The following is a 27,458-nucleotide window of genomic DNA, read 5'->3' on the forward strand; positions in this document are numbered from 1 at the left end:
TACTAAAAAAATACCTAAAAAAAGACAAGACACACACACCGTGAAAGTATAATTTTATTACATACATACACACATACATACATACTTACCTTAAGTTCCCACGCAGGTCGGTCCTCTTCTCCAGTAGAATCCAAGGGGTACCTGTTGAAGAAATTATACTCACGAGATCCAGGGGTCCAGGCTCCTCGGGAAATCCAGAGGTAATCCACGTACTTGAAAAAAAAAAAAAAACGGTGTCCCGACCACGAACTGAAAGGGGACCCATGTTTGCACATGGGTCACCTTTCCACGAATGCCAGAAACCCACTTTGACTTCTGTCTAAGTGGGTTTCTTCAGCCAATCAGGGAGCGCCACGTTGTAGCACTCTCCTGATCAGCTGTGTGGTCCTGTCCTCACTGACAGGCAGCACACGGCAGTGTTACAATGTAGCGCCTATGCGCTACATTGTAACCAATGATGGGAACATTCTGCCCTGCGGTTGACCTAAAGTGACGTCACCGCTGAGCAGAAAGTTCCCATCATTGGTTACAATGTAGCGCATAGGCGCTACATTGTAACACTGCCGTGTGCTGCCTGTCAGTGAGGACAGGACCACACAGCTGATCAGGAGAGTGCTACAATGTGGCGCTCCCTGATTGGCTGAAGAAACCCACTTAGACAGAAGTCAAAGTGGGTTTCTGGCATTCGTGGAAAGGTGACCCATGTGCAAACATGGGTCCCCTTTCAGTTCGTGGTCGGGACACCGTTTTTTTTTTTTTTTCAAGTACGTGGATTACCCCTGGATTTCCCGAGGAGCCTGGACCCCGGGATCTCGTGAGTATAATTTCTAGAGATGAGCGGGTTCGGTTTCTCTGAATCCGAACCCGCACGAACTTCATGTTTTTTTCACGGGTCCGAGCAGACTCGGATCCTCCCGCCTTGCTCGGTTAACCCGAGCGCGCCCGAACGTCATCATGACGCTGTTGGATTCTCGCGAGACTCGGATTCTATATAAGGAGCCGCGCGTCGCCGCCATTTTCACACGTGCATTGAGATTGATAGGGAGAGGACGTGGCTGGCGTCCTCTCCATTTAGATTAGGGTTGAGAGAGAGAGAGAGAGATTGACCTGAGGCTGTGATACTGTAGAAGAGAGTGCAGAGTTTAGTGACTGACGACCACAGTGACCACCAGACAGTGCAGTTGTTTGTTTTATTTAATATATCCGTTCTCTGCCTGAAAAAAACGATACACACAGTGACTCAGTCACATACCATATCTGTGTGCACTGCTCAGCCCAGTGTGCTGCATCAATGTATATATATATCTGACTGTGCTCAGCTCACACAGCTTATAATTGTGGGGGAGACTGGGGAGCACTGCAGTGCCAGTTATAGGTTATAGCAGGAGCCAGGAGTACATAATATTATATTAAAATTAAACAGTGCACACTTTTGCTGCAGGAGTGCCACTGCCAGTGTGACTAGTGACCAGTGACCTGACCACCAGTATATATAATATTAGTAGTATACTATCTCTTTATCAACCAGTCTATATTAGCAGCAGACACAGTACAGTGCGGTAGTTCACGGCTGTGGCTACCTCTGTGTCGGCACTCGGCAGCCCGTCCATAATTGTATATACCACCTAACCGTGGTTTTTTTTTCTTTCTTTATAGTCATACTAGTTATGAGTATACTATCTCTTTATCAACCAGTCTATATTAGCAGCAGACACAGTACAGTGCGGTAGTTCACGGCTGTGGCTACCTCTGTGTCGGCACTCGGCAGCCCGTCCATAATTGTATATACCACCTAACCGTGGTTTTTTTTTCTTTCTTTATACATACATACTAGTTACGAGTATACTATCTCTTTATCAACCAGTCTATATTAGCAGCAGACACAGTACAGTGCGGTAGTTCACGGCTGTGGCTACCTCTGTGTCGGCACTCGGCAGCCCGTCCATAATTGTATATACCACCTAACTGTGGTTTTTTTTTCTTTCTTTATACATACATACTAGTTACGAGTATACTATCTCTTTATCAACCAGTCTATATATTAGCAGCAGACACAGTACAGTGCGGTAGTTCACGGCTGTGGCTACCTCTGTGTCGGCACTCGGCAGCCCGTCCATAATTGTATATACCACCTAACCGTGGTTTTTTTTTCTTTCTTTATACATACATACTAGTTACGAGTATACTATCTCTTTATCAACCAGTCTATATATTAGCAGCAGACACAGTACAGTGCGGTAGTTCACGGCTGTGGCTACCTCTGTGTCGGCACTCGGCAGCCCGTCCATAATTGTATATACCACCTAACCGTGGTTTTTTTTTCTTTCTTTATACATACATACTAGTTACGAGTATACTATCTCTTTATCAACCAGTCTATATATTAGCAGCAGACACAGTACAGTGCGGTAGTTCACGGCTGTGGCTACCTCTGTGTCGGCACTCGGCAGCCCGTCCATAATTGTATATACCACCTAACCGTGGTTTTTTTTTCTTTCTTTATACATACATACTAGTTACGAGTATACTATCTCTTTATCAACCAGTCTATATTAGCAGCAGACACAGTACAGTGCGGTAGTTCACGGCTGTGGCTACCTCTGTGTCGGCACTCGGCAGCCCGTCCATAATTGTATATACCACCTAACCGTGGTTTTTTTTTCTTTCTTTATACATACATACTAGTTACGAGTATACTATCTCTTTATCAACCAGTCTATATATTAGCAGCAGACACAGTACAGTGCGGTAGTTCACGGCTGTGGCTACCTCTGTGTCGGCACTCGGCAGCCCGTCCATAATTGTATATACCACCTAACCGTGGTTTTTTTTTCTTTCTTTATACATACATACTAGTTACGAGTATACTATCTCTTTATCAACCAGTCTATATATTAGCAGCAGACACAGTACAGTGCGGTAGTTCACGGCTGTGGCTACCTCTGTGTCGGCACTCGGCAGCCCGTCCATAATTGTATACTAGTATCCAATCCATCCATCTCCATTGTTTACCTGAGGTGCCTTTTAGTTGTGCCTATTAAAATATGGAGAACAAAAATGTTGAGGTTCCAAAATTAGGGAAAGATCAAGATCCACTTCCACCTCGTGCTGAAGCTGCTGCCACTAGTCATGGCCGAGACGATGAAATGCCAGCAACGTCGTCTGCCAAGGCCGATGCCCAATGTCATAGTACAGAGCATGTCAAATCCAAAACACCAAATATCAGTAAAAAAAGGACTCCAAAACCTAAAATAAAATTGTCGGAGGAGAAGCGTAAACTTGCCAATATGCCATTTACCACACGGAGTGGCAAGGAACGGCTGAGGCCCTGGCCTATGTTCATGGCTAGTGGTTCAGCTTCACATGAGGATGGAAGCACTCAGCCTCTCGCTAGAAAAATGAAAAGACTAAAGCTGGCAAAAGCAGTAGCACCGCAAAGAACTGTGCGTTCTTCGAAATCCCAAATCCACAAGGAGAGTCCGACTCCAATTGTGTCGGTTGCTATGCCTGACCTTCCCAACACTGGACGTGAAGAGCATGCGCCTTCCACCATTTGCACGCCCCCTGCAAGTGATGGAAGGAGCACCTGCAGTCCAGTTCCTGATAGTCAGATTGAAGATGTCAGTGTTGAAGTACACCAGGATGAGGAGGATATGGGTGTTGCTGGCGCTGGGGAGGAAATTGACCAGGAGGATTCTGATGGTGAGGTGGTTTGTTTAAGTCAGGCACCCGGGGAGACACCTGTTGTCCGTGGTAGGAATATGGCCGTTGACATGCCTGGTGAAAATACCAAAAAAATCAGCTCTTCGGTGTGGAAGTATTTCACCAGAAATGCGGACAACAGGTGTCAAGCCGTGTGTTCCCTTTGTCAAGCTGTAATAAGTAGGGGTAAGGACGTTAACCACCTCGGAACATCCTCCCTTATACGTCACCTGCAGCGCATTCATAATAATTCAGTGACAAGTTCAAAAACTTTGGCCGACAGCGGAAGCAGTCCACTGACCAGTAAATCCCTTCCTCTTGTAACCAAGCTCACGCAAACCACCCCACCAACTCCCTCAGTGTCAATTTCCTCCTTCCCCAGGAATGCCAATAGTCCTGCAGGCCATGTCACTGGCAATTCTGACGATTCCTCTCCTGCCTGGGATTCCTCCGATGCATCCTTGCGTGTAACGCCTACTGCTGCTGGCGCTGCTGTTGTTGCTGCTGGGAGTCGATGGTCATCCCAGAGGGGAAGTCGTAAGACCACTTTTACTACTTCCACCAAGCAATTGACTGTCCAACAGTCCTTTGCGAGGAAGATGAAATATCACAGCAGTCATCCTACTGCAAAGCGGATAACTGAGGCCTTGACATCCTGGGTGGTGAGAAACGTGGTTCCGGTATCCATCATTACTGCAGAGCCAACTAGAGACTTGTTGGAGGTACTGTGTCCCCGGTACCAAATACCATCTAGGTTCCATTTCTCTAGGCAGGCGATACCGAAAATGTACACAGACCTCAGAAAAAGAGTCACCAGTGTCCTAAAAAATGCAGCTGTACCCAATGTCCACTTAACCACGGACATGTGGACAAGTGGAGCAGGGCAGGGTCAGGACTATATGACTGTGACAGCCCACTGGGTAGATGTATGGACTCCCGCCGCAAGAACAGCAGCGGCGGCACCAGTAGCAGCATCTCGCAAGCGCCAACTCTTTCCTAGGCAGGCTACGCTTTGTATCACCGGTTTCCAGAATACGCACACAGCTGAAAACCTCTTACGGCAACTGAGGAAGATCATCGCGGAATGGCTTACCCCAATTGGACTCTCCTGTGGATTTGTGGCATCGGACAACGCCAGCAATATTGTGTGTGCATTAAATCTGGGCCAATTCCAGCACGTCCCATGTTTTGCACATACCTTGAATTTGGTGGTGCAGAATTTTTTAAAAAACGACAGGGGCGTGCAAGAGATGCTGTCGGTGGCCAGAAGAATTGCGGGACACTTTCGGCGTACAGGCACCACGTACAGAAAACTGGAGCACCACCAAAAACTACTGAACCTGCCCTGCCATCATCTGAAGCAAGAAGTGGTAACGAGGTGGAATTCAACCCTGTATATGCTTCAGAGGTTGGAGGAGCAGCAAAAGGCCATTCAAGCCTATACAATTGAGCACGATATAGGAGGTGGGATGCACCTGTCTCAAGCGCAGTGGAGAATGATTTCAACGTTGTGCAAGGTTCTGATGCCCTTTGAACTTGCCACACGTGAAGTCAGTTCAGACACTGCCAGCCTGAGTCAGGTCATTCCCCTCATCAGGCTTTTGCAGAAGAAGCTGGAGACATTGAAGGAGGAGCTAACACGGAGCGATTCCGCTAGGCATGTGGGACTTGTGGATGGAGCCCTTAATTCGCTTAGCAAGGATTCACGGGTGGTCAATCTGTTGAAATCAGAGCACTACATTTTGGCCACCGTGCTCGATCCTAGATTTAAAGCCTACCTTGGATCTCTCTTTCCGGCAGACACAAGTCTGCTGGGGTTCAAACACCTGCTGGTGAGTAAATTGTCAAGTCAAGCGGAACGCGACCTGTCAACATCTCCTCCTTCACATTCTCCCGCAACTGGGGGTGCGAGGAAAAGGCTCAGAATTCCGAGCCCACCCGCTGGCGGTGATGCAGGGCAGTCTGGAGCGACTGCTGATGCTGACATCTGGTCCGGACTGAAGGACCTGACAACGATTACGGACATGTCGTCTACTGTCACTGCATATGATTCTCTCCCCATTGAAAGAATGGTGGAGGATTATATGAGTGACCGCATCCAAGTAGGCACGTCACACAGTCCGTACTTATACTGGCAGGAAAAAGAATCAATTTGGAGGCCCTTGCACAAACTGGCTTTATTCTACCTAAGTTGCCCTCCCACAAGTGTGTACTCCGAAAGAGTGTTTAGTGCCGCCGCTCACCTTGTCAGCAATCGGCGTACGAGGTTACATCCAGAAAATGTGGAGAAGATGATGTTCATTAAAATGAATTATAATCAATTCCTCCGTGGAGACATTGACCAGCAGCAATTGCCTCCACAAAGTACACAGGGAGCTGAGATGGTGGATTCCAGTGGGGACGAATTGATAATCTGTGAGGAGGGGGATGTACACGGTGATATATCGGAGGATGATGATGAGGTGGACATCTTGCCTCTGTAGAGCCAGTTTGTGCAAGGAGAGATTAATTGCTTCTTTTTTGGTGGGGGTCCAAACCAACCCGTCATATCAGTCACAGTCGTGTGGCAGACCCTGTCACTGAAATGATGGGTTGGTTAAAGTGTGCATGTCCTGTTTATACAACATAAGGGTGGGTGGGAGGGCCCAAGGACAATTCCATCTTGCACCTCTTTTTTCTTTTCTTTTTCTTTGCGTCATGTGCTGTTTGGGGAGGGTTTTTTGGAAGGGACATCCTGCGTGACACTGCAGTGACACTCCTAGATGGGCCAGGTGTTTGTGTCGGCCACTAGGGTTGCTAATCTTACTCACACGGCTACCTCATTGCGCCTCTTTTTTTCTTTGCGTCATGTGCTGTTTGGGGAGGGTTTTTTGGAAGGGCCATCCTGCGTGACACTGCAGTGCCACTCCTAGATGGGCCCGGTGTTTGTGTCGGCCACTAGGGTCGCTTATCTTACTCACACAGCGACCTCGGTGCACATTTTAGGACTAAAAATAATATTGTGAGGTGTGAGGTATTCAGAATAGACTGAAAATGAGTGGAAATTATGGTTTTTGAGGTTAATAATACTTTGGGATCAAAATGACCGCCAAATTCTATGATTTAAGCTGTTTTTTAGGTTTTTTGGAAAAAAACACCCGAATCCAAAACACACCCGAATCCGTCAAAAAAAATTCGGTGAGGTTTTGCCAAAACGCGGTCGAACCCAAAACACGGCCGCGGAACCGAACCCAAAACCAAAACACAAAACCCGAAAAATTTCCGGCGCTCATCTCTAATAATTTCTTCAACAGGTACCCCTTGGATTCTACTGGAGAAGAGGACCGACCTGCGTGGGAACTTAAGGTAAGTATGTATGTATGTGTGTATGTATGTAATAAAATTATACTTTCACAGTGTGTGTGTCTTGTCTTTTTTTGGGTATTTTTTTAGTAGTAGTACTACAGGTACCAGCGGGCCAGTTTTTCCGCCGCATGCTGGTACTTGTGGTTCTCCAAGTACCAGCCTGCGGGGGAGGCTTGCTGGGCCTTGTAGTACTGCTACTAAAAACAATATCTTTTCTTTTACAACAAAGGCTATCAGCCTCCCCATCCGCAGCCCATTGGATGGGGGGGACAGCCTCGGGCTTCACCCCTGGCCCTTGGGTGGCTGGGGGGGGGGCCCCTTGATTGAAGGGGTCCCCACTCCCCCAGGGTACCCCGGCCAGGAGTGACTAGTTGGATTTTTGATGCCACGGCCGCAGGGCACTATATAAAAGTGACCCCCGGCTGTGGCATTATTTGTCCAGCTAGTGGAGCCCGGTGCTGGTTTTAAAATACGGGGGACCCCTACTCTTTTTGTCCCCCGTATTTTTGGGACCAGGACCAGGCGCAGAGCCCGATGCTGGTTGCTTAAATATGGGGGAACCCCTGTCATTTTTTTCCCCATATTTTTGCAACCAGGATCGGCTCAAAGAGCCCGAGGCTGGTTATGCTTAGGAGGGGGGACCCCACGCATTTTTTTTTATTATTTTACAGTGTTTAATTAAATAAAATAAATAAATAAACCCCAGCACGGATCACACAGATCCGGCCGAGATTGATTGTAAAAAAAGTCGGCAGTGTTTTGCTAATCACTGCCGTAAAAATAGAAAAAAAACCACGAATGACATCGACATCGGAACAAAAGAAAAACCCGAATACGACAGCTTAGTAAATTAGTCGTAATCAATTCAAAAAGTTGCAGTTTTACACTTTCGATGTCATTCGTGATTGAACTTTGACCTGAAACGGGAAAATACGAATCTTAGTAAATTTACCCCAGTATGTGACGTGTTTGTAGTGATCAGTTATATGGTTTATACATATATCAAAGTATAGTGCAATCCATTTGAGGGCTGTATCTCTAGTGGGTTTGTATATAATTACATTTTACAGTACATTGAAAATACATTTTCATAGACTACAGTATTTTCTCTTGTGCAAATGACACTTGGTTCCTTTATTATATTATATCAGACTTGCCTGCACTATTGGATTAAATCTTGGGTGATGCTCCTAGCCACCCAGAAGAGCATTCCAGTATCTTGCAGCTGGCCACTATCCTGTGTAAAGTGGGCAATCTGGCCGGCCGAAGGCATTGTATGTTGGGGGGGGGCAGACCACAATGACACAATTGCATTATCGCGCCCACCAAGCTGCACACATATGCCATGCCCACCCATCCCTGTGCATCCATGAAGAGGCAGCCAGAAAGGCTGTTGTAGACATTGAGTTGGAAGCTCTACGGAAACTCGCCAGAACATCTTGACACAAAATAGACTGTCCTCAGGCCATTAAGATTGATGAAATCTGGCATTTACAGTAAAGCTAGGTACACACTACATGATGTGTGTACCCAGCGCCATTACAGGCACGGGACCAGGCCAGAAGGTGGGGCGGCATCAGCAAGTGTATACACACTTGCCCAGTGTTGGACTGGGGCGTGTAGGGCTCACCGGGGGAATGCAGTGGTAGGGGCCCATGTTTAGGGGTGTGGCCAGCCACCACATCGGTTTGCCTAACCATTTTGCAAGTGTTGGTCCCCTAAATAAATATATACAGTAAATACTGAAGTGCATGCAAGATAATGTACTAGATTAGTAACAGCACAGTCTGGAACCTGATACCTAGAGGAGGAGGTGGGCCCACAGGCAGTAGGGCTCACCGGTTGTTTCCCCTGTACCCCTGTGGGCCAGTCCAACCCTGCACTTGCCGATGCCGGCAATGATGGAGCAACTGCGGTGGGCCATGCTGCATTCAGCTGAATGGCCCTCGCTAGCAATGTTGCACGTTGACCCTGCCGATAAGTGCTGGCATCGGGGCAAATTGGATAGCCCCGAGTGAGGTAATTAGCCACAGTAATTTACTGCAGCTCATAGGATACCGCCATGAGCCTCTTCACATTCCTCTCTTCTGTCCTCCTTTACCTTACTCCTTCCCAAAGCTATTAAAGTTAGAGATGCACAAAGTAAGCTTCTAGAGGGTTCATGAGGTCTTACTCACTTGACTTCTATCTCGAAGTACATACAATGGTTTCTGTCATAAATTGCCCCTACTTTACTTTTAGCTTGTGCAGACACGCTGGAAGCCACCATAGATTAACTTCGCTAGCTGTTAAATTGCAGCCTATTTTATCTAGCGAGTTACTATGCAAACTCCAGTATGTTTAATTTTGACAAAAGTACGGGCCCTATTACACTTAACCCCAAGTCTGTGTGTGATTGATATTCATACTATATGTATCTGCCAGAGAGATTTTGAAAATGAGATACAGATTTGCAGGAGGACAGGGGTATATTCAATTAGTGTCAGATCCTCTCCGACGGAGAGGATCCGACACTTCACTATTCAATTTGTAGCCATTTCCAACAGGTTTTTGGCCCATGTTCGACAATGCCGATCCAACTTTACAAATTATATTGTATATAGTAATTCAATGCTAATTCTTGGATAAATCTAATTTATTACTAATCAATATGCTTGTCTGTACAATTTTCCAGTTACTGTACTTTGATCCAGATCTCACATTAAAAGTTTGTAAAACTTTAAAAGGAAATTTGTGCAATTGGATAGATTGAGGGATTTTCTGATTTACATCACAGTAAGCACACAACCCTTGGCACCCGGAGCCCTACCAATTATCATTACTAATCATACAAAATACAAATCGCACAAATAACAGATCAGGTCTAAACAAAGGGCCCAATTCATGTTTTCAAGGGATTGCACAGTCTTCTAGTGTTCTGTTAGCAGTAGCACTCTCCGGGAATGTCCTTTTCCTAAACAAGAGTGCCGTCATTTTCAACACAGTCGCTACAGTACTTCACACAAATACAAAATTAATCTCTTTAAAGCAACCTGTATATGTGGTGTATAAAAGCTGAACATTTGCACACAATGTTTATTTTTTTGTTTGTTTGCTTTATTTTAGTTGATTTTTTGGTGTTTTTTATTTTAGTTTAGTGAATTTGTATTTGAAAGTCTGAAGTTGCACGAACTGTCCAAAATTACCTTGTATAATCTGGGGTGCGATCTGGGGAACTTTGTAAAGGTACAAAAGAATTATAAAATCTTAGATATGATGAATTGTTTTTATCCTGAATGTTCAATGAAAGTAATGTACTGAGGGCCTGATTCATGTTTGTAAGTAAAGCAAAAAATCAAGCACTGAGCAAAACCATGCTGCACTGCTGGTGGGGTAAATGTAATGTGCAGAGAGATTTAGATTTGGGTGGTTTATATTTTTTCTTTGTAGGGTAAATACTGGCTACTTTTGAAAGTAGCCCACAAATACTAGACAGCTTTATTTTTACTCTGCAATTTAGATTTCAGTTTGCACACACCCCACCCAAATCTAACTCTCTCTGCACATGTTATATTTGCCCCACCTGTAGTGTAACATGGTTTTGCCCAGTTGCTTTCTTTTTTGCTTTACTTACAAACATGACTCATGCCCTTGGTATCAAGCCATCACATGAATGGGGTCAGGGGCATCTCTAGAGAGGAGGGGACCTGTGTGCAGACTCCGTGTGTGGGCCCCCTCCTCTCCAGAAGCCGTCACGCCGCTGCTAGCGCTCTGAGCGCTGTAGGCACAGTGCCAGAGTCTACAGCGCATGCGCAGGACTCCAAAAAATGGCCGCCACGCCATTTTTCTGGAGTCCTGAGCATGCACTGTAGACTCTGGCACTGTGCAGAGTCTCTAGTGGTCAGTGCGCTAGCAGCGGCGCGACGGCTACGGGAGAAGAGGGGGCCCACACACGGTCAGCAATGGACTCCGGAAAGGTAAGTATAGGAGAAATGGGTGCAGTGTGTGCGGTTTGGGCCCCCCCGGGACTCAGGGGCCCATGTGCACTGCACACACTGCACCTATTATAGAAACGCCAATGAGTGGGGTATAGTCAAACTGAAATCTAAATTGCAGTGTAAAAATAAAGCTGTCTAACATTTGTGGGCTACATGCAAAAGTAACCAGTATTTACCCTGCACAGAAAAAATAGAATCCACCCAAATCTAAATCTCTCTGCACATGTAACATCTGCCCCACCAGCAGTGCTACATGGTTTTGAACAGTTGCTTTCTTATATGCCTTACTTATAAACATGAATCTAACTACTTTATGTCACGGCTTACTGCGTTGGTTAAAATGTCATGGGGTTCCTTTTCTTGAGCTTTAGGGGTCTTTACATTAGCCTTTAATTTCTACAAAAGTTGGTGAAAACTAACATTTTCAGTTGTCGTTGTAGAAATTAAGGCCATTCGTCACAAAGATAATGCAGGAGATAATATGGATATCTCCTGCTTACCTTTCAGTCCTGACCTGGCCCACCGTCCCTATACTATAAATTCATCAAGCTCCGAAAATTTCACATTGTTGTAACATGACAGTGGGAATGGTTCCCGGACCACTGCTCCTTCCTTTGGGAAGTAGGTTGCAAAAGGTATCCTTTTGAATCCCTACACCTCTGTTTGGTTCCCTCCGCAGGATATCAGCTAGCTTCGTATGCATGTACATACTCAAATCATGCATGCACCCTGATCAGAGACGGCAGTGCAAAGTTTAACTGCTACCAAAGTAGCATTGTAGAGCTAATGGGGACAGTTGTTTTTTGGATGCTCTGTAACTATGTAGAATTGCTCCGGTAATTTAGTATCTACCTCTACAACTCGCAGTGAGTTGGATACTAAATTAGCACTCTAGCTCTGCTGGTAGAGATGAATAGACCCCTTAATCTGCTGTATCCCCTCCCCTAATACATCCTTCCATGACTACAGTTTCTTCTAATGTATATCCGATATACGTGAAATACTGAAATGATTCTCATGGGCCAATAATTCATTTGTAGTATACAAAATAAAAAATGAAATGTCTAAATATAGTATCACCTCTGCAAACGTTTTGCTGTTAGCCCAGTCCTATGTAACCATGCCACAAATTCAGAACTAGTTGCAACAATTCACACAGCAAATCCAAAGCCTACCCACAAATCTCTATCTCAAAGGTTATATCTAGTCCCTTGTTCTCTTAGTTTTCACTTTCCTTCTGTAAAAGCATACATCACCTACGCACAATAGGTAGCCATCTCTAAGCTGAACCAACATTTATGACAATACAGCAGAAGTTTGTGGCATCACTAAGGTACAATGTTTCTACTGAATTGGTAGGTTGCATTCTAATGAATATTGGTTCAGTCCTCAAATACCTGTCTCTGCTGTGCTGAAGGGATAAGTGCACTTTAATTCTGTCATTTTCAGCCTCAGAAAAGATCTCTGTACTGTCATTCAATGGAATTACTTGCAGAATGTCTAATGTGCATAGAGAAAAAATTCCTCCCCTAAGATTGCAGCCTTTTTGGAAATACCTTAAATCTTTAACGTATGTTTGTGAATGCCTCGGGAACATTTCAAACACATCTTGTGCTAGTGTCATGCATGCATACATAATGGATAAATGTAAACAACTCTGATACTTAATGTGATAAATATTGTGGCTCAATAATTGTTCATACATATGCTATATTGGCTGATTCTGACTTGATAACACACAAAATAGATATGAAAAATAAACTCATGGTTAGTAAATGCCATACTCTTCCTCTCATCAGGCACTGTCCTATCAGCATACAAGTATGCTCTTGTCTCCCCCATTCTTAAAAAAACCCACCCTTAATCCTAACACTCTCTCCGACTACTGACCCATCTCTCTCCTCCCTTTTGCCTCTAAACTCCTGGATTGTATTGTCTACAACCACCGCCCCCCACTTTTCTTTCCTCCCACTCCCTGCTTGACCCAATTCAGCCTGGTTTCCAACCTCTACACTCCACTGAAACTGCCCCCGAGAAAATCAGTAATGACCTCCATGCTGACAAATCCAAGGGCCACTACTCTCTGCTCATTCTCATTGACCTCTCTGTTGCTTTTGATACTGTGGACCACCCTCTCCTTTTGCAAATACTTCAATCTATCAGTCTGTGTGATAAGGCCCTCTCCTGGCTGTCCCCCTACGTCTCTGGTATTTCTTTTTCTGCTCCCATCATAACTCCACTTCCTTCTCACTTCCACTAACAGAAGTTGTCCTCCAAGGTTCTGATCTTGGACCTCTCCTATTCTCCCGCTATACTGAACATCCATTTTAGGTGAACTAATCAGCTCTTTTGGCCTCAGATAACATATATATGCTGATATCACTCAAATCTAAATAAATAAATGATAACAAATAAACTACCTTTCCTCCCCAGGCCTCTCTCCTTCTCTCCTCATATCTCCAACTTTCTCTCTCTTATTTCCTCCTGATGTCCCAGCGGGCCTAATTCATGTTTGTACTAGAGATGAGCGGGTTCGGTTCCTCGGAATCCGAACCCGCCCGAACTTCATGTTTTTTTTCACGGGTCCGAGCGACTCGGATCTTCCCGCCTTGCTCGGTTAACCCGAGCGCGCCCGAACGTAATCATGACGCTGTCGGATTCTCGCGAGACTCGGATTCTATATAAGGAGCCGCGCGTCGCCGCCATTTTCACACGTGCATTGAGATTGATAGGGAGAGGACGTGGCTGGCGTCCTCTCCATTTAGATTAGAAGAGAGAGAGTGAGATTTATTTGAGACAGAGACACTTGATTTACTGGAGCTTAGGAGTACTGTAGAGAGTGCAGAGTTTAGTAGTGACTGACCACAGTGACCACCAGACAGTGCAGTTTTATTTAATATAATCCGTTCTCTGCCTCAAAAAAACGATACACAGTGACTCAGTCACATACCATATCTGTGTGCACTGCTCAGCCCAGTGTGCTGCATCATCTATGTATATATCTGACTGTGCTCACACAGCTTATAATTGTGGGGGAGACTGGGGAGCACTGCAGTGCCAGTTATAGGTTATAGCAGGAGCCAGGAGTACATATTATTATTAAAATTAAACAGTGCACACTTTTGCTGCAGGAGTGCCACTGCCAGTGTGACTGACCAGTGACCTGACCACACTGACCACCAGTATAGTTAGTAGTATACTATATTGTGATTGCCTGAAAAAGTTAAACACTCGTCGTGTGACTTGTGTGGTGTTTTTTTTTTTTATTCTATAAAAAACTCATTCTGCTGACAGACAGTGTCCAGCAGGTCCGTCATTATATAATATATACCTGTCCGGCTGCAGTAGTGATATATATATATTTTTTATATCATTATTTATCATCCACTCGCAGCAGACACAGTACGGTAGTTCACGGCTGTAGCTACCTCTGTGTCGGCACTCGGCAGTCCATCCATAATTGTATACCACCTACCCGTGGTTTTTTTTTCTTTCTTCTTTATACATACATACTACATCTCTTTATCAACCAGTCTATATTAGCAGCAGACACAGTACAGTAGTCCACGGCTGTAGCTACCTCTGTGTCGGCACTCGGCTGTCCATCCATAATTGTATACCACCTACCCGTGGTTTTTTTTTCTTTCTTCTTTATACATACATACTACATCTCTTTATCAACCAGTCTATATTAGCAGCAGACACAGTACAGTACGGTAGTCCACGGCTGTAGCTACCTCTGTGTCGGCACTCGGCAGTCCGTCCATAATTGTATACCACCTACCCGTGGTTTTTTTTTCTTTCTTCTTTATACATACATACTACATCTCTTTATCAACCAGTCTATATTACCAGCAGACACAGTACAGTAGTCCACGGCTGTAGCTACCTCTGTGTCGGCACTCGGCTGTCCATCCATAATTGTATACCACCTACCCGTGGTTTTTTTTTCTTTCTTCTTTATACATACATACTACATCTCTTTATCAACCAGTCTATATTAGCAGCAGACACAGTACAGTACGGTAGTCCACGGCTGTAGCTACCTCTGTGTCGGCACTCGGCAGTCCGTCCATAATTGTATACCACCTACCCGTGGTTTTTTTTTCTTTCTTCTTTATACATACATACTACATCTCTTTATCAACCAGTCTATATTAGCAGCAGACACAGTACAGTAGTCCACGGCTGTAGCTACCTCTGTGTCGGCACTCGGCAGTCCATCCATAATTGTATACCACCTACCCGTGGTTTTTTTTCTTTCTTCTTTATACATACATACTACATCTCTTTATCAACCAGTCTATATTAGCAGCAGACACAGTACAGTACGGTAGTCCACGGCTGTAGCTACCTCTGTGTCGGCACTCGGCAGTCCGTCCATAATTGTATACCACCTACCCGTGGTTTTTTTTTCTTTCTTCTTTATACATACATACTACATCTCTTTATCAACCAGTCTATATTAGCAGCAGACACAGTACAGTAGTCCACGGCTGTAGCTACCTCTGTGCCGGCACTCGGCAGTCCATCCATAATTGTATACCACCTACCCGTGGTTTTTTTTTTCTTTCTTCTTTATACATACTACATCTCATTATCAACCAGTCTATATTAGCAGCAGACACAGTACGGTAGTCCACGGCTGTAGCTACCTCTGTGTCGGCACTCGGCAGTCCGTCCATAATTGTATACCACCTACCCGTGGTTTTTTTTTCTTTCTTCTTTATACATACTACATCTCATTATCAACCAGTCTATATTAGCAGCAGACACAGTACGGTAGTCCACGGCTGTAGCTACCTCTGTGTCGGCACTCGGCAGTCCATCCATAATTGTATACCACCTACCTGTGGTTTTTTTTTCTTTCTTCTTTATACATACTACATCTCATTATCATCCAGTCTATATTAGCAGCAGACACAGTACAGTACGGTAGTCCACGGCTGTAGCTACCTCTGTTTCGGCACTCGGCAGTCCGTCCATAATTGTATACCACCTACCCGTGGTTTTTTTTTTCTTTCTTCTTTATACATACTACATCTCATTATCAACCAGTCTATATTAGCAGCAGACACAGTACGGTAGTCCACGGCTGTAGCTACCTCTGTGTCGGCACTCGGCAGTCCATCCATAATTGTATACCACCTACCCGTGGTTTTTTTTCTTTCTTCTTTATACATACATACTACATCTCTTTATCAACCAGTCTATATTAGCAGCAGACACAGTACTGTAGTCCACGGCTGTAGCTACCTCTGTGTCGGCACTCGGCAGTCCATCCATAATTGTATACCACCTACCCGTGGTTTTTTTTTCTTTCTTCTTTATACATACATACTACATCTCTTTATCAACCAGTCTATATTAGCAGCAGACACAGTACAGTAGTCCACGGCTGTAGCTACCTCTGTGTCGGCACTCGGCAGTCCATCCATAATTGTATACCACCTACCCGTGGTTTTTTTTTCTTTCTTCTTTATACATACATACTACATCTCATTATCATCCAGTCTATATTAGCAGCAGACACAGTACAGTACAATAGTCCACGGCTGTAGCTACCTCTGTGTCGGCACTCGGCAGTCCATCCATAATTGTATACTAGTATCCATCCATCTCCATTGTTTACCTGAGGTGCCTTTTAGTTGTGCCTATTAAAATATGGAGAACAAAAATGTTGAGGTTCCAAAATTAGGGAAAGATCAAGATCCACTTCCACCTCGTGCTGAAGCTGCTGCCACTAGTCATGGCCGAGACGATGAAATGCCAGCAACGTCGTCTGCCAAGGCCGATGCCCAATGTCATAGTACAGAGCATGTCAAATCCAAAACACCAAATATCAGTAAAAAAAGGACTCCAAAACCTAAAATAAAATTGTCGGAGGAGAAGCGTAAACTTGCCAATATGCCATTTACCACACGGAGTGGCAAGGAACGGCTGAGGCCCTGGCCTATGTTCATGGCTAGTGGTTCAGCTTCACATGAGGATGGAAGCACTCAGCCTCTCGCTAGAAAACTGAAAAGACTCAAGCTGGCAAAAGCACCGCAAAGAACTGTGCGTTCTTCGAAATCCCAAATCCACAAGGAGAGTCCAATTGTGTCGGTTGCGATGCCTGACCTTCCCAACACTGGACGTGAAGAGCATGCGCCTTCCACCATTTGCATGCCCCCTGCAAGTGCTGGAAGGAGCACCCGCAGTCCAGTTCCTGATAGTCAGATTGAAGATGTCAGTGTTGAAGTACACCAGGATGAGGAGGATATGGGTGTTGCTGGCGCTGGGGAGGAAATTGACAAGAAGGATTCTGATGGTGAGGTGGTTTGTTTAAGTCAGGCACCCGGGGAGACACCTGTTGTCCGTGGGAGGAATATGGCCGTTGACATGCCTGGTGAAAATACAAAAAAAATCAGCTCTTCGGTGTAGAAGTATTTCACCAGAAATGCGGACAACATTTGTCAAGCCGTGTGTTCCCTTTGTCAAGCTGTAATAAGTAGGGGTAAGGACGTTAACCACCTCGGAACATCCTCCCTTATACGTCACCTGCAGCGCATTCATAATAAGTCAGTGACAAGTTCAAAAACTTTGGGCGACAGCGGAAGCAGTCCACTGACCAGTAAATCCCTTCCTCTTGTAACCAAGCTCACGCAAACCTCCCCACCAACTCCCTCAGTGTCAATTTCCTCCTTCCCCAGGAATGCCAATAGTCCTGCAGGCCATGTCACTGGCAATTCTGACGAGTCCTCTCCTGCCTGGGATTCCTCCGATGCATCCTTGCGTGTAACGCCTACTGCTGCTGGCGCTGCTGTTGTTGCTGCTGGGAGTCGATGGTCATCCCAGAGGGGAAGTCGTAAGCCCACTTGTAGTACTTCCAGTAAGCAATTGACTGTCCAACAGTCCTTTGCGAGGAAGATGAAATATCACAGCAGTCATCCTGCTGCAAAGCGGATAACTGAGGCCTTGACAAATATGTTGGTGTTAGACGTGCGTCCGGTATCCGCCGTTAGTTCACAGGGAACTAGACAATTTATTGAGGCAGTGTGCCCCCGTTACCAAATACCATCTAGGTTCCACTTCTGTAGGCAGGCGATACCGAGAATGTACACGGACGTCAGAAAAAGACTCACCAGTGTCCTAAAAAATGCAGTTGTACCCAATGTCCACTTAACCACGGACATGTGGACAAGTGGAGCAGGGCAGGGTCAGGACTATATGACTGTGACAGCCCACTGGGTAGATGTATGGACTCCCGCCGCAAGAACAGCAGCGGCGGCACCAGTAGCAGCATCTCGCAAACGCCAACTCTTTCCTAGGCAGGCTACGCTTTGTATCACCGCTTTCCAGAATACGCACACAGCTAAAAACCTCTTACGGCAACTGAGGAAGATCATCGCAGAATGGCTTACCCCAATTGGACTCTCCTGTGGATTTGTGGCATCGGACAACGCCAGCAATATTGTGTGTGCATTAAATATGGGCAAATTCCAGCACGTCCCATGTTTTGCACATACCTTGAATTTGGTGGTGCAGAATTTTTTTAAAAACGACAGGGGCGTGCAAGAGATGCTGTCGGTGGCCAGAAGAATTGCGGGACACTTTCGGCGTACAGGCACCACGTACAGAAGACTGGAGCACCACCAAAAACTACTGAACCTGCCCTGCCATCATCTGAAGCAAGAAGTGGTAACGAGGTGGAATTCAACCCTCTATATGCTTCAGAGGTTGGAGGAGCAGCAAAAGGCCATTCAAGCCTATACAATTGAGCACGATATAGGAGGTGGAATGCACCTGTCTCAAGTGCAGTGGAGAATGATTTCAACGTTGTGCAAGGTTCTGATGCCCTTTGAACTTGCCACACGTGAAGTCAGTTCAGACACTGCCAGCCTGAGTCAGGTCATTCCCCTCATCAGGCTTTTGCAGAAGAAGCTGGAGACATTGAAGGAGGAGCTAACACGGAGCGATTCCGCTAGGCATGTGGGACTTGTGGATGGAGCCCTTAATTCGCTTAACAAGGATTCACGGGTGGTCAATCTGTTGAAATCAGAGCACTACATTTTGGCCACCGTGCTCGATCCTAGCTTTAAAACCTACCTTGGATCTCTCTTTCCGGCAGACACAAGTCTGCTGGGGTTGAAAGACCTGCTGGTGAGAAAATTGTCAAGTCAAGCGGAACGCGACCTGTCAACATCTCCTCCTTCACATTCTCCCGCAACTGGGGGTGCGAGGAAAAGGCTCAGAATTCCGAGCCCACCCGCTGGCGGTGATGCAGGGCAGTCTGGAGCGACTGCTGATGCTGACATCTGGTCCGGACTGAAGGACCTGACAACGATTACGGACATGTCGTCTACTGTCACTGCATATGATTCTCTCAACATTGAAAGAATGGTGGAGGATTATATGAGTGACCGCATCCAAGTAGGCACGTCACACAGTCCGTACTTATACTGGCAGGAAAAAGAGGCAATTTGGAGGCCCTTGCACAAACTGGCTTTATTCTACCTAAGTTGCCCTCCCACAAGTGTGTACTCCGAAAGAGTGTTTAGTGCCGCCGCTCACCTTGTCAGCAATCGGCGTACGAGGTTACATCCAGAAAATGTGGAGAAGATGATGTTCATTAAAATGAATTATAATCAATTCCTCCGCGGAGACATTGACCAGCAGCAATTGCCTCCACAAAGTACACAGGGAGCTGAGATGGTGGATTCCAGTGGGGACGAATTGATAATCTGTGAGGAGGGGGATGTACACGGTGATATATCGGAGGATGATGATGAGGTGGACATCTTGCCTCTGTAGAGCCAGTTTGTGCAAGGAGAGATTAATTGCTTCTTTTTGGGGGGGGGGGGTCCAAACCAACCCGTCATATCAGTCACAGTCGTGTGGCAGACCCTGTCACTGAAATGATGGGTTGGTTAAAGTGTGCATGTCCTGTTTATACAACATAAGGGTGGGTGGGAGGGCCCAAGGACAATTCCATCTTGCACCTCTTTTTTCTTTTATTTTTCTTTGCGTCATGTGCTGTTTGGGGAGGGTTTTTTGGAAGGGCCATCCTGCGTGACACTGCAGTGCCACTCCTAGATGGGCCCGGTGTTTGTGTCGGCCACTAGGGTCGCTTATCTTACTCACACAGTCAGCTACCTCATTGCGCCTCTTTTTTTCTTTGCGTCATGTGCTGTTTGGGGAGGGTTTTTGGAAGGGCCATCCTGCGTGACACTGCAGTGCCACTCCTAGATGGGCCCGGTGTTTGTGTCGGCCACTAGGGTCGCTTATCTTACTCACACAGTCAGCTACCTCATTGCGCCTCTTTTTTTCTTTGCGTCATGTGCTGTTTGGGGAGGGTTTTTTGGAAGGGCCATCCTGCGTGACACTGCAGTGCCACTCCTAGATGGGCCCGGTGTTTGTGTCGGCCACTAGGGTCGCTTATCTTACTCACACAGTCAGCTACCTCATTGCGCCTCTTTTTTTCTTTGCGTCATGTGCTGTTTGGGGAGGGTTTTTTGGAAGGGACATCCTGCGTGACACTGCAGTGCCACTCCTAGATGGGCCCGGTGTTTGTGTCGGCCACTAGGGTCGCTTATCTTACTCACACAGTCAGCTACCTCATTGCGCCTCTTTTTTTCTTTGCGTCATGTGCTGTTTGGGGAGGGTTTTTTGGAAGGGACATCCTGCGTGACACTGCAGTGCCACTCCTAGATGGGCCCGGTGTTTGTGTCGGCCACTAGGGTCGCTTATCTTACTCACACAGCTACCTCATTGCGCCTCTTTTTTTCTTTGCGTCATGTGCTGTTTGGGGAGGGTTTTTTGGAAGGGACATCCTGCGTGACACTGCAGTGCCACTCCTAGATGGGCCCGGTGTTTGTGTCGGCCACTAGGGTCGCTTATCTTACTCACACAGCGACCTCGGTGCAAATTTTAGGACTAAAAATAATATTGTGAGGTGTGAGGTATTCAGAATAGACTGAAAATGAGTGTAAATTATGGTTTTTGAGGTTAATAATACTTTGGGATCAAAATGACCCCCAAATTCTATGATTTAAGCTGTTTTTTAGGGTTTTTTGAAAAAAACACCCGAATCCAAAACACACCCGAATCCGACAAAAAAAATTCGGTGAGGTTTTGCCAAAACGCGGTCGAACCCAAAACACGGCCGCGGAACCGAACCCAAAACCAAAACACAAAACCCGAAAAATTTCCGGCGCTCATCTCTAGTTTGTACACAATTGCATTCGCAACTGCATTTTTTTTTAGGCTTTGGAAACTGTTACTCTTAGCAAGTGAAGCTGCCACCCAGAAAAGATGATAGACGTGCACCAGAGACATTACAAACTTATTTGCAACTTCATACACATACAGTATGCAGTCTATGAGGCAGATTTATTAAGCCTGGAGAAGTGATAAAGCAGTGATAAAGAAGTGATAAGTGGAAGGTGAAAATGCCCAAGCCAATCAGCTCCAAACTGTAATTTCTGAAACCTGTAATGACTGTCTGGTGCGTTATCACCTTCCACTTATCACTTCTTTATCACTTCTCCAGGCTTAATATATAGTATCTGCCCCTATATGCCAGAAAGAGAACCATCGACTGCTATGGTTGCCCTATGCGATGCTGGTACCATGTTTCTCTACATACAGTACATAATTACAGCTGACAGCAGATACATGCCTGAAAATGGATATGACATGCCTGTATTTTTGCTGCCACTCCCTGTTACCACCCCTAAATGGTCCTTTCCTGTCAATCACTTTACAATAAAAGTCTCAGTGTGAGCACAATCACAAAAGCACCTCTATAAATGTGCAGTCTGCAGATAATCCCTCCCTTGCGCGAACATAGGCCTTTGCATACAAACATAATATGGGCCCTATGCTCACTGTCTACCCCATTTGTGTCACCACATCTGTTTGCCCATCCCCTTTAGAATGTAAGCTCTTACAAGCAGTATCCTCTTCCCTCATGTGCTTTTCCTTCCCTTACTCAGGGTCGTAGAGAGCCATGCCGTGTCCCTGCAGAGGGGGTGTGGCTGAAAAGGGGGCGTGGCAATACACTTTACCATTAAAATATTAATACAGTAATAAAATTGGAGGGCCATGAAGCTGGGGGGTGAGGGTGGGGGAAGGCACCCGCTTCCTACCTTACTTTTTCAGGATTATCAGGAAGCGAGTCCCTCCTCTCCGGCCAGCACCATCTTCCCAGTGATATTTGGGAAGATGATGATGGCCACTAGAGAGCAAAGAGTTTTTTCTTTCTATGTGTAGCGCCATCTTCCCAACGATATAGCCAGGAAGATGGTGCGCAGACGCAGGCAACAGCGCAGGTATACCTGGGAGTATTGGACCCGGGCCCCTCCAGCAGCCCAGGCCTGGGTAATTTGTACCCGCTCCCACCCCTCTCGGCGCCACTGCCCTTACTTATGATATCATAAACTCCATACTCCATACAACAGTGCCTAACCTTCGATTTCTGCCACCCTGCTGCTTATTTGAGTGTTATGACCAATGCAGCAACATTTATAAACCATGTCCTTGTCCTGCAATATCTTGCACTGTAAGTGACTGTTTCCAGCTGCTTATCAATATAAATGCACTAAGGAGCTGTTTCTGAGTTGGGAGCTGTAATACGGTCTGTGTGCGAATCAGTACAGGATTCTGGAGAGCTGCAGAAGTATGTCATTACTACTATAGCTGCATCCATTGCTGTAGAGGCACTTCCTGTTTAACACTTCCTGTATGATAAGTGGATGGCAATGATGTAACTTCCACCGTCAACACATACAGCTTACATCTACACAAGCAAAGCAGAAAAAGTAAGTAAGTAAGTTTGCATCTTGACAAACCATATAGGACTGCAAGGAGTGCAAGTACATTTATTATTTTTGCATGCAGGGTAATTAGTGACTGCTGTATGCTTGCACTGCAATTTAAATTTGAGTTTGGACATGCCACTCCCAAATCTAAATCTCTCTGCACATTCCTCATCTGTCCCCTTACAATGCCACATGGTTTTGCCAAGGTGCAAGGTTGCAGCATAGAAACCCTGCAGAGAGAGTGGGTAAAGTCCACCATCTGCGGAAGCACTGGACTGGCCTCCAGTTTGATGAATAATGGGTGAGTGATGGGTGGCTACGCTCTCAACATGACATGCAACAGTGGGCATGACGATAATTCTACTCCCTCTTAACAACTGTTTGGAAGTATGCATTAACTGCATTTTTGGGGAAAATCAATTCATGGCGACCTTTTCGCCTACTGAATTCTCGCGACATCCACAGCATTTACGGCGGTGGGTTCTAGATCAAAAGCGCTCGCTACACCAAAGTGTTCAGTACCCCAAAATGATCTACCCTTCTGACTAGACTACTACATCGTACACTTAGGGCCGGATGTAATGCAGAGCAAGTACTGGTAGGTTTGTTTAAAGCACAAACATTTACAAGGGAAGGGTAGCAGTTAATTTACAGACGGTCATAATCCCGACAGCCATTGACCAACAGTCAAAATACCGACATGGACAAAATACAGACATTCATTATGCCGACATGGACAAAATGCTGACATAGTCAGAATACCGTCATTTGAAATGCCGACATGTTAAAATGCCGACATGCTTTCTGAAGGAATTTTTGCCCAAAAACAGACTTGTTCATACTTTACCATCCCAGTGCACCTGAATGGGGAATATAATAGTGTGCCGAGCGCAGGAAGGCAAAGTGTCCGAAGCCATGCCAGGGGATGCGGTACACTTATACGGTGTCCATGTCAACCTATGTTGACATTGACACAAAAAACACAGAAAAAGTCATGTTGGTATTTTGACATGTCGGCATTTCAAATGTCGGTATTCTGACTACAGTTTGTCGGCATTTTGAACATTTCAGCATAATGAATGTTGGTATTTTGACTGTGTCGGTATTTTGACTGTTGGTCAATAGCTGTCGGGATTATGACCGTCGGTATTGTGTCAGTTGGTAAATCATACTGAACCCCCAAGGGAAAACCATTTGCCTTGTAAATGTTTTCTGCTTAAAAAAGGCTTTCACATCAAAGAACATTAGAAAGCTGTACATTCCCTGCCATTTCTTCCTTTATGTGTAGAGGTCACCTTGCCTCTTCATTGTTCGAGTCAATGCTCCTCAGCTAATTGGACAAAGTTATGAGAAATGCAATGTAAAGAATCCTCCCCTTTATCACGCTTCCCCTGAGGACCTAACCACCTTTAGCCTGCAAACAACAGAATAAAAAGTCCTGTAAGCCTTGTGGCAGGAAACCACACTCTCTGTTTATTGCTCAGAGTCCCCTGAGGTAATGACACTCGTGGCCCCAAGTAAGTAATGTTATTAAGGAGCCTTAAATTGTATCCAGAGCAAAAGGCAGAATCTATGAATAAAAGAATAGCACAATGGAAGGTTAAATCTAAAAAGATGCCTCTGCACATATTCTGTCGGAGATCGTTGACCTCTTAATATACTAAAGATTAAAGCCACAATGTCCTGAGGTTTTGGACTCCTTTGATTGATCTTGTAGTACGTACTTCTGAATTCCTTACTGTAAAATAGTTTTCCATCAAAATGAAAAAAGAAAAGTAAAAAAAAAAAAGGATTGGAAAATAAACTAGGATGATTATTTCAGCTCTCTGGGGGGGGGGCTGTGATGTGTTAAACAGCCCAAGTGGTCCAGACACTGTCTCTTGGTTCCTGCATACAACAAATGCTGTTAACCATTGTCCATACTGTACGTCAGGAATTGAGCCTAGATCATTTGAAAGCCAATGATGCATGTGTTTGGTTCTACTGGCCAGTAAAAACTATGTATCTGCCAATTCAGGAAATATGAACATCTTTCGCATTTCTCCCCACAAATTAATAAAAAATAAAATGCATCACAGACATCTCGAAAGTAGAGATGAGCGGGTTCGGTTCCTCGGAATCCGAACCCGCCCGAACTTCAGCTTTTTTTACACGGATCCGAGCGACTCGGATCTTCCCGCCTTGCTCGGTTAACCCGAGCGCGCCCGAACGTCATCATGATGCTGTCGGATTCTCGCGAGGCTCGGATTCTATCGCGAGACTCGGATTCTATATAAGGAGCCGCGCGTCGCCGCCATTTTCACACGTGCATTGAGATTGATAGGGAGAGGACGTGGCTGGCGTCCTCTCCATTTAGATTAGAAGAGAGAGAGTGAGATTGAGACAGAGACACTTGATTTACTGGAGCTTAGGAGTACTAGAGAGTGCAGAGTTTACTAGTGACTGACCACTGACCAGTGACCACCAGTGCAGTTTTATTTAATATAATCCGTTCTCTGCCTGAAAAAAACGATACACAGTGACTCAGTCACATACCATATCTGTGCTCAGCCCAGTGTGCTGCATCATCTATGTATAATATCTGACTGTGCTCACACAGCTTAATTGTGGGGGAGACTGGGGAGCAGTTATAGGTTATAGCAGGAGCCAGGAGTACATATTATTAAAATTAAACAGTGCACACTTTTGCTGCAGGAGTGCCACTGCCAGTGTGACTGACCAGTGACCTGACCACACTGACCACCAGTATAGTATACTATATTGTGATTGCCTGAAAAAGTTAAACACTCGTCGTGTGACTTGTGTGGTGTTTTTTTATTCTATAAAAAACTAATTCTGCTGACAGACAGTGTCCAGCAGGTCCGTCATTATATAATATATACCTGTCCAGCTGCAGTAGTGATATATATATATTTTTTATATCATTATTTATCATCCAGTCGCAGCAGACACAGTACGGTAGTTCACGGCTGTAGCTACCTCTGTGTCGGCACTCGGCAGTCCATCCATAATTGTATACCACCTACCCGTGGTTTTTTTTTCTTTCTTCTTTATACATACTACATCTCATTATCAACCAGTCTGTATTAGCAGCAGACACAGTACAGTACGGTAGTCCACGGCTGTAGCTACCTCTGTGTCGGCACTCGGCAGTCCGTCCATAATTGTATACCACCTACCCGTGGTTTTTTTTTCTTTCTTCTTTATACATACTACATCTCATTATCATCCAGTCTATATTAGCAGCAGACACAGTACAGTACGGTAGTCCACGGCTGTAGCTACCTCTGTGTCGGCACTCGGCAGTCCATCCATAATTGTATACCACCTACCCGTGTTTTTTTTTTCTTCTTTATACATACTACATCTCATTATCATCCAGTCTATATTAGCAGCAGACACAGTACAGTACGGTAGTCCACGGCTGTAGCTACCTCTGTGTCGGCACTCGGCAGTCCATCCATAATTGTATACCACCTACCCGTGGTTTTTTTTTCTTTCTTCTTTATACATACTACATCTCATTATCATCCAGTCTATATTAGCAGCAGACACAGTACAGTACGGTAGTCCACGGCTGTAGCTACCTCTGTGTCGGCACTCGGCAGTCCGTCCATAATTGTATACCACCTACCCGTGGTTTTTTTTTCTTTCTTCTTTATACATACTACATCTCATTATCATCCAGTCTATATTAGCAGCAGACACAGTACAGTACGGTAGTCCACGGCTGTAGCTACCTCTGTGTCGGCACTCGGCAGTCCATCCATAATTGTATACCACCTACCCGTGGATTTTTTTTTCTTCTTTATACATACTACATCTCATTATCATCCAGTCTATATTAGCAGCAGACACAGTACAGTACGGTAGTCCACGGCTGTAGCTACCTCTGTGTCGGCACTCGGCAGTCCGTCCATAATTGTATACCACCTACCCGTGGTTTTTTTTTCTTTCTTCTTTATACATACTACATCTCATTATCATCCAGTCTATATTAGCAGCAGACACAGTACAGTACGGTAGTCCACGGCTGTAGCTACCTCTGTGTCGGCACTCGGCAGTCCGTCCATAATTGTATACCACCTACCCGTGGTTTTTTTTTCTTTCTTCTTTATACATACATACTACATCTCTTTATCAACCAGTCTATATTAGCAGCAGACACAGTACAGTACGGTAGTCCACGGCTGTAGCTACCTCTGTGTCGGCACTCGGCAGTCCATCCATAATTGTATACTAGTATCCATCCATCTCCATTGTTTACCTGAGGTGCCTTTTAGTTGTGCCTATTAAAATATGGAGAACAAAAATGTTGAGGTTCCAAAATTAGGGAAAGATCAAGATCCACTTCCACCTCGTGCTGAAGCTGCTGCCACTAGTCATGGCCGAGACGATGAAATGCCAGCAACGTCGTCTGCCAAGGCCGATGCCCAATGTCATAGTACAGAGCATGTCAAATCCAAAACACCAAATATCAGTAAAAAAAGGACTCCAAAACCTAAAATAAAATTGTCGGAGGAGAAGCGTAAACTTGCCAATATGCCATTTACCACACGGAGTGGCAAGGAACGGCTGAGGCCCTGGCCTATGTTCATGGCTAGTGGTTCAGCTTCACATGAGGATGGAAGCA

Source organism: Pseudophryne corroboree, chromosome 7 (assembly GCF_028390025.1).
Source record: "Pseudophryne corroboree isolate aPseCor3 chromosome 7, aPseCor3.hap2, whole genome shotgun sequence".
In the NCBI taxonomy this organism is placed as follows: domain Eukaryota; kingdom Metazoa; phylum Chordata; class Amphibia; order Anura; family Myobatrachidae; genus Pseudophryne; species Pseudophryne corroboree.